The sequence below is a fragment of the Rutidosis leptorrhynchoides genome, chromosome 3 (assembly GCF_046630445.1).
Source record: "Rutidosis leptorrhynchoides isolate AG116_Rl617_1_P2 chromosome 3, CSIRO_AGI_Rlap_v1, whole genome shotgun sequence".
Classification (NCBI taxonomy): domain Eukaryota; kingdom Viridiplantae; phylum Streptophyta; class Magnoliopsida; order Asterales; family Asteraceae; genus Rutidosis; species Rutidosis leptorrhynchoides.
In genome coordinates, this window is record NC_092335.1 from 83,963,854 (window position 1) to 83,972,643 (window position 8,790).

Sequence of the window (8,790 nt, forward strand, 5' to 3'; positions counted from 1 at the left end):
GTTAAAATGTATATACATGTAGTGTATTTAGATGTATTAAAATACTTTTGGAAGACTTCAAGACATATATCAAAACACTCATACTTAACGAAAATGGTTACAGTTACTTTCCCATTCTTTTCTTTCATCAAGAATTCTAGTCATATTCTTACCCGTATTATACACAGCTTCAAAACGTACTTACTATGGGTATATACCAATAGGAACTAGCATGGGATTCCACTCTTGATTATGTCATGTATGACTAATCAATTTTAACTTCTACCATGAGCTAGTCAACTAACTAGAACTCCTTTTAACCCCACTCACCACTCACCAATTACCACTCATCATTCACTCCAATTCTCTTTCTAATTCTCTCTCAACACACACACACACTATTATGAACGTATTTTTCCAGTAGTTAATCATCATCTTCATCAAAAATCACTTCAAGAATTAAGCTATAATCATCATAGGAAGAACACTTCAAGAACACTTCAAAAATCCCTTCAAGTTTACTAATTTACTTCCAAGCTTTCTAACCCATTCCAAGTAATCATCTAAGATCAAGAAACCTTTGTTATATATAGTAGGTTATCTTTCTTATTCAAGGTAATATTCATATTCAAACTTTGATTCAATTTCTATAACTATAAACTATCTTAATTCGAGTAAAAATCTTACTTGAACTTGTTTTTGTGTCATGATCCTACTTCAAGAACTTTCAAGCCATCCAAGATCCTTTAAAGCTAGATCATTTCTTGTCACTTTCAGTAGGTTTACCTACTAAACTTGAGGTAGTAATGATGTTCATAACATCATTCGATTCATATATATAAAACTATCTTATTCGAAGGTTTAAACTCGTAATCACTAGAACATAGTTTAGTTAATTCTAAATTTGTTCGCAAACAAAAGTTAATCCTTCTAATTTGACTTTTAAAATTAACTAAACACATGTTCTATATCTATATGATATGCTAACTTAATGATTTAAAACCTGGAAACACGAAAAACACCGTAAAACCGGATTTACGCCGTCATAGTAACACCGCGGGCTGTTTTGGGTTAGTTAATTAAAAACTATGATAAACTTTGATTTAAAAGTTGTTATTCTGAGAAAATGATTTTTATTATGAACATGAAACTATATCCAAAAATTATGGTTAAACTCAAAGCGGAAGTATGTTTTCTAAAATGGTCATCTAGACGTCGTTCTTTCGACTGAAATGACTACCTTTACAAAAACGACTTGTAACTTATTTTTCCGACTATAAACCTATACTTTTTCTGTTTAGATTCATAAAATAGAGTTCAATATGAAACCATAGCAATTTGATTCACTCAAAACGGATTTAAAATGAAGAAGTTATGGGTAAAACAAGATTGGATATTTTTTTCTCATTTTAGCTACGTGAAAATTGGTAACAAATCTATTCCAACCATAACTTAATCAACTTGTATTGTATATTATGTAATCTTGAGATATCATAGACACGTATACAATGTTTCAACCTATCATGTCGACACATCTATATATATTTCGGAATAACCATAGACACTCAATATGTGAATGTTGGAGTTAGCTATACAGGGTTGAGGTTGATTCCAAAATATATATAGTTTGAGTTGTGATCAATACTGAGATACGTATACACTGGGTCGTGGATTGATTCAAGATAATATTTATCGATTTATTTCTGTACATCTAACTGTGGACAACTAGTTGTAGGTTACTAACGAGGATAGCTGACTTAATAAACTTAAAACATCAAAATATATTAAAAGTGTTGTAAATATATTTTGAACATACTTTAATATATATGTATATATTGTTATAGGTTCGTGAATCAACAGTGGCCAAGTCTTACTTCTCGACGAAGTAAAAATCTGTGAAAGTGAGTTATAGTCCCACTTTTAAAATCTAATATTTTTGGGATGAGAATACATGCAGGTTTTATAAATGATTTACAAAATAGACACAAGTACGTGAAACTACATTCTATGGTTGAATTATCGAAATCGAATATGCCCCTTTTTATTAAGTCTGGTAATCTAAGAATTAGGGAACAGACACCCTAATTGATGCGAATCCTAAAGATAGATCTATTGGGCCTAACAAACCCCATCCAAAGTACCGGATGCTTTAGTACTTCGAAATTTATATCATATCCGAAGGGTGTCCCGGAATGATGGGGATATTCTTATATATGCATCTTGTTAATGTCGGTTACCAGGTGTTCACCATATGAATGATTTTTATCTCTATGTATGGGATGTGTATTGAAATATGAAATCTTGTGGTCTATTGTTACGATTTGATATATATATAGGTTAAACCTATAACTCACCAACATTTTTGTTGACGTTTAAAGCATGTTTATTCTCAGGTGAATATTAAGAGCTTCCGCTGTTGCATACTAAAATAAAGACAAGATTTGAAGTCCATGTTTGTATGATATTGTATAAAAACTGCATTCAAGAAACTGATTTCGATGTAACATATTTGTATTGTAAACCATTATGTATTGGTCGTGTGTAAACAGGATATTTTAGATTATCATTATTTGATAATCTACGTAAAGCTTTTTAAACCTTTATTTATGAAATAAAGGTTATGGTTTGTTTTAAAAATAAATGCAGTCTTTGAAAAACGTCTCATATAGAGGTCAAAACCTCGCAACGAAATCAATTAATATGGAACGTTTTTAATCAATAAGAACGGGACATTTCAATCCTAATGCTCGAGATCGATATGCAAAAGTCAACAAAGTCAATTTGACTCAAAATGATTTACAAAATCTTTCCATGTTTATTATATAACTTAAATATAGTCGTTTTATATATTTAAATATATTTATCAGATTTTATTAGAGTAAATAATACAAGTCATTTATTGTTAAATAAAATTTATATTAAAATTTATATATGATAAAAATATACTTTTATATATCTCAAGTAATAAAGTTCACTTGATATCATAAAAATATCGTAGTATGTATTATTAATGTAATTATGTTATGTGTGGTAAAAATATCTTTTTATCACATATTTATTTGATAATGTTGATAATAATAATAATGAGTAAAAGTTGTATTATTTTGTAATAATAATAATGATAATAATAATAACGATAATGTTATTAAAAGTATTTTAATATAAATAATAATGATAATAATAATGATGATATTAATAATACTAATAAAATTGATAATAACGATAATTTTAAATAAAACAATAGTTTTAAATTCTATACTTTTTAATGATAATATATTCTAATAAAAACGATAATTTTTAATAATAATAGTAATTTTTAATAGAATGATAGTTTTAAAAATGATAAATTTTAAATGATAATTGATAGTATCGATACTTTAATATTAGTAAAAATATAATTTATCTTAATAATAATATTTACTATATATAATAATTATCATAATAAGAATAATAATAATAATAATATTGGTTATTAGATAATAATAATAATGACAATAATAACGACAATAACGATAACGATAACGATAACGATAACGATAACGATAACGATAATAATAATCATTTTAACAATAATACTTAAAATTATAGATAATTCAATTGACGATATCTTTTAATCCGTTAATCGAAATCACACGACTTCTAAATGAAAAGTTAATAATTTTTCGACAGCTTTCCAACGACATGCATATCATATACCTTATATCAGTATTATATGTATTAAATTCATGATTCAACATACACTATATAACGACGAAATTAAATATACAAGCATGCATAATCAAATATACTCGAGCACTAGTCAGGGATACACTATTAATATATAAAAGTTAAGTTATGAGTGCTCACGTATCAATATTGAGATTCAATATTGCAGGAAAGTACGTAGACGCAACGGAGATGATAAACACTAGTTTGACTCACGATCAAAACCCCCGAACCATACCCATAACCTCCATAGCTATAACCCATATTTTCCTTAGCTTTATCCCGCTCGAAAAACCCGTTTTGTAATTACATTCTCATGACCTCGTCGTAGTATTTTATGTATAATACATAATAATAATAACAATGCTATTAATAATAATAATAAGATTAATAATAATAATATTAATATTTAATAATAATAATATTAATAATAATAATATAATTAATAAATATATAATACGGAGTAAAGAGGAAAAATGAGAACCAGAGTGCAGCAAATTGCTCGATTTATAAATGTTCACCACCTAACCTCACCATGCGATCACATGGTTTGAAGGTTGTATGGCCATGCGATCGCATGGCCTTCCAATCCAGCTCACTTTCGTGCAATCAAAACTGCCGACACTCATTTTTTATTATATATATATATATATATATATATATATATATATATATATATATATATATATATATATATATATATATATATATATATATATATATATATATATATATATATATATATATATATATATATATATATATATATATATTTATATAATATTTACGTGCCTAGTTAATTCGTAATTTTTGTCCTAATGACTAGTACGTTGTCACTCGACCAATATCCCGGTTCCGGTTTTTCAAACGAGGTTTCGTACGTTTAGAAAACTAGCACTTTACGTTTCATGACTCGTACCTTTGTAAAAACATAGATTTAAATTATCAATGAACTAAATCACTTGAAATGTAATTTGACTGTTCGAGTGTTTTGGTCAATTGCTTCTATAAATCGCCTCCTCATTATTTAATATAATGTTATATAAAATCTTTATTACAAGAAAAGGAATAAAAATATTTTACATTTAAGTTAATATTTTCTAATAATATGTTTTATCTCATTGTAAACTGTAATAATAACATTTGAAAATATGTAAGTCTTATTATATATATTTTGAAATTGTTTAAATAATAGAAAGTATTATTTCATAACGTTTGAATTTTTTTATTTTATTTTTTTTTAAAAATAGATATAACTCATTTATACAAACGTTTATAAAAACATTTTTATAATTAAATTATATTACATTCAAAATCATTTTTATTGAAAAAGTTATAATAGTAGAAGTTGTTATATCATAAAATGTTTTAAAAGTAAAAGTCTATTATATCAAAAAACATTTTTGTTTAAGAAAGTCAAATTATATAAATCATAATAGGTTTCAGTTTATTAACTTACAGTTTATTCGTGAGTTGTAGGGTTAAGTTTAATGAATAATCAAACGTGTAAAATTAGTTAAATGTAACATATTCATTTGTTTAACATATAGACGTCTATTAAATATCATATCAGTTACTTAGTTATCATATCAAGATGCACAAGAAAATCATTATAAAGCATGCATCGAATATTAAGCAGGAACCTCCACTAACTTATGTCTAGTTCTCGTTAATTGACACTTTTGTTCTTACATGTCAATCACTTTACCATTTTCCGAATATCGTTAAAAAGGAAAGATTTTCTTAAATCATAGTGGACCTCATAACAGAGACCCATGATCATAATCACAATGTATCTGATAATTCATTCATTTGATATTATGTTTTAATTCCTTCGATAAACGTATAGAAACAAATATGTTCATGTAAAGTATTATACGTTTAATACTTTATTAATGTTTTCAAGTTATAATGTATATATATATATATATATATATATATATATATATATATATATATATATATATATATATATATATATATATATATATATATATATATATATATATATATATATATATATATCGTACAGTAGTGTAGTTTTTAGTAAGTCCAGTTCGTTCCACAGGGATCTTAGCCAAGTTTAACGCTATATTTTTAAAAACTATATTTGTAAAAATATAAATATATATAAGTATTATTATTATTATAAAAAGGGGGTTTTTACCGTTTAATGACCGGTTTGTCGATTTTAAAACTTAAGTCGCAGTTAAAACCTAATGTAAAATATTAAAAATAAATATAACTTAATTTAAAGCGTAAAGTAAATGACAATAATGAAATTGCGATAAATTAAAGTGCGATAAATAAAATGACGATAAATAAAATTGCGATAATTAAAAAGTGCGATAATTAAAATGACAATAAATTAAAGTGCGATAATTAAAAGTGCAATTAAATATGAAATAAAGGAATTATGCTTATTTAAACTTCCGTAATCATGATGTTTGACGTGTTGATTTTAGTTTATTACCATGGGTTAATTGTCCTTTGTCCTGGATTATTCAATATGTCCTTCTGGTTTTTGTCCATAACAGTCCATCAGTCATAAATATAAAGTGCGAGTGTCCTCGTCAAATTATCCTTATATCCGAAGTCAAATATTCCAACTAATTGGGGACTTAAACTATAATTACACCAAGTGTCCTTGTATATAATTCACCCATGTTTTAATAAGTCCATTGACTATTAATCCATTCCCGTGTCCAGTTAAATGAACGATTATTAGTACTTATAAATATCCTGCCCATCGTGTCCGATCGAGTGTATATGGTTATTTATAGTACGTCTAATTGTAAATCTTTATATTAAATTAACAAACTATTATTTGATTAAACAAATATAAAGCCCATTAATAGCCCATAGTCTAATTTTCACAAGTGCCGTTCTTTTGTCCAAACTCCAATTATGGTACAAAGCCCAATTACCCATTTTTAATATTTAGCCCAACATCACGATTACTTCTGCTTAAATAAGCATAATAATAACTTAGCTACGAGACATTAATTTAAAAAGGTTGAACATAACTTACAATGATTAATAACAGCGTAGCGTTACACGGACAGAATTTCGACTTACACCCTTACAACATTCGCTAACATACCCTTATTATTAAAATTAAAATTATAATATATATTTATTTATTTATACGTTGAGAGAGAGATAGATAAAGATGTCTAAAAACTGGCCAAAACACGCGAAATTTATAGGATGTCTCGTGCTACAGTGCACCATGCGACCGCATGGTTTTTGCACTTCCATGCCATGCGGTCGCATGGCCTGCTTTTCCAGCTCACAAAGAATCCAAAACGTGGGCTGCTGGATTTTTATAATATTTATAATATAATATAATTAATTATATATAATTAATTATATATTATATTATATTCTTGTACTCCGTTGACTTGTAATTTTCGGTCCGTTGCGTCGCGCGTTGAGAGTTGGCTCAGGTCCCTGTTTCGGATTTTTGAACGTCCTTGCGTACTATTTAATATCTTGTATTTTGCGTTTTGCGGCTTGTACTCTTGTAATTTTGAGACGTTTCTCACCAATAATTTGAACCACTTTGATTGTACTTTGTACTTTTGAGTTTTTTGATCGTTTGCGTCTTCAAATCGTCGAATCTGTCTTTTGTCTTCACCTTTTATTATTTAAACGGATATCACTTGTAAATAGAACAATTGCAACTAAAAGCTTGTCTTTCTTGAGGGATAATGCTATGAAATATATGTTCGTTTTTAGCATTATCAAATAATCCCACACTTGAGCGTTGCTTGTCCTCAAACAATATAGTCTTGAAATAAAAATACTAGAATCACTTCTTTATCCTTCACACTTTGTACATCAGTGATTTTTATACGGTGGTATGAACAATGATAATAACGATGTGGTTTACAGTCCCACATGACTATGAAAATTTAGATCCTTTAAGGAAATTGGATCTTTATGAAAACATTTGATCTTTTGAAAATTAAATCTAGCTTTTACACTAGATAAGTTTTCCGGAATAACCCTTCACCGGTGTTTGCAAAATTGTTTTTGTGGGTTTGGTGGGTTTCATATTTAAAAATTTTAGCTCAAAACTTATGGTTTTGTGTCACCCACTTGCTAACCTTGTATTGGGAAAGCAACACGTCCAGTATACTTGCTCTGTATATTACCTTTCGGTAAACTACCGTCCGGTTGTAAAGGAAAGCGTTGAACAAGCAACTGTTAAGTTAATGTCCCGTGACATGCTTTTAATTATAGTCTATAACGTGTCGGATGCAATTACTATCCTTTGTAGGAGCAATAGTAAAGATCACCCTATAGTTTTTTGGTCTGGCACAAGGTCCTGTCTTCGACCATGCTATGCAACCACCGTTCTTACGGTTGACACCCGATTTGGTTCAAGTGACCTAATGAAATCTAGGTGAATTCCTAGGATTTTACGTTCAATGGTAATGAACTCATTGAAAATGGGTTTTCAGAAAACAAATCGGTTTGTAATTTGATCAAAATATTTTCTCGTTCAAGCTCGAGTTTAGATATCATCGAATTTCATGAGTTTGAATTCTCAATCTTTAAAAGTCAATCTCAAGGATTGAGTAATATCAGTCTTAAAAGCTGATTTTTGATCTTTTAAGGAGATTATCCTTTCTGGGGATCTGATTCATTAGTCTTATCAAGCTAATTTGCACGGCACTCTCCCCATTTTACGAGACAGATCCTCTCATGGTTAGGATAAGTCTGACCACTTGACAACCCTGTTTGATGCTGAGGTCCGTGGATTTCCAGCTGATTTTCGAGAAAACTTTTCAAGGTTTTTCGTAGACTCTACAACTAGTCTGGACGACAACTTCCTGACCTAAATCAAGAAGCGCGTGTCTTTTTCGGAAGACTTTACTTCCTTTTAATGATGGAATTGATTCATCGTGTAGATCCATCTTTCTTTCAAATATATTATAAGAAATTGGGTAAAACTGATAAAATTGTCCAAAACAAAAGTATCTTCAGTTATTTGTACAAAAATATGTGATATATGTTTTAAATAACTTGGTAAATTTTTCCCACACTTGACTTTTATTTTCCTTTCTTTGCCTTTTTATTGTCCTCTATTCCATTTTA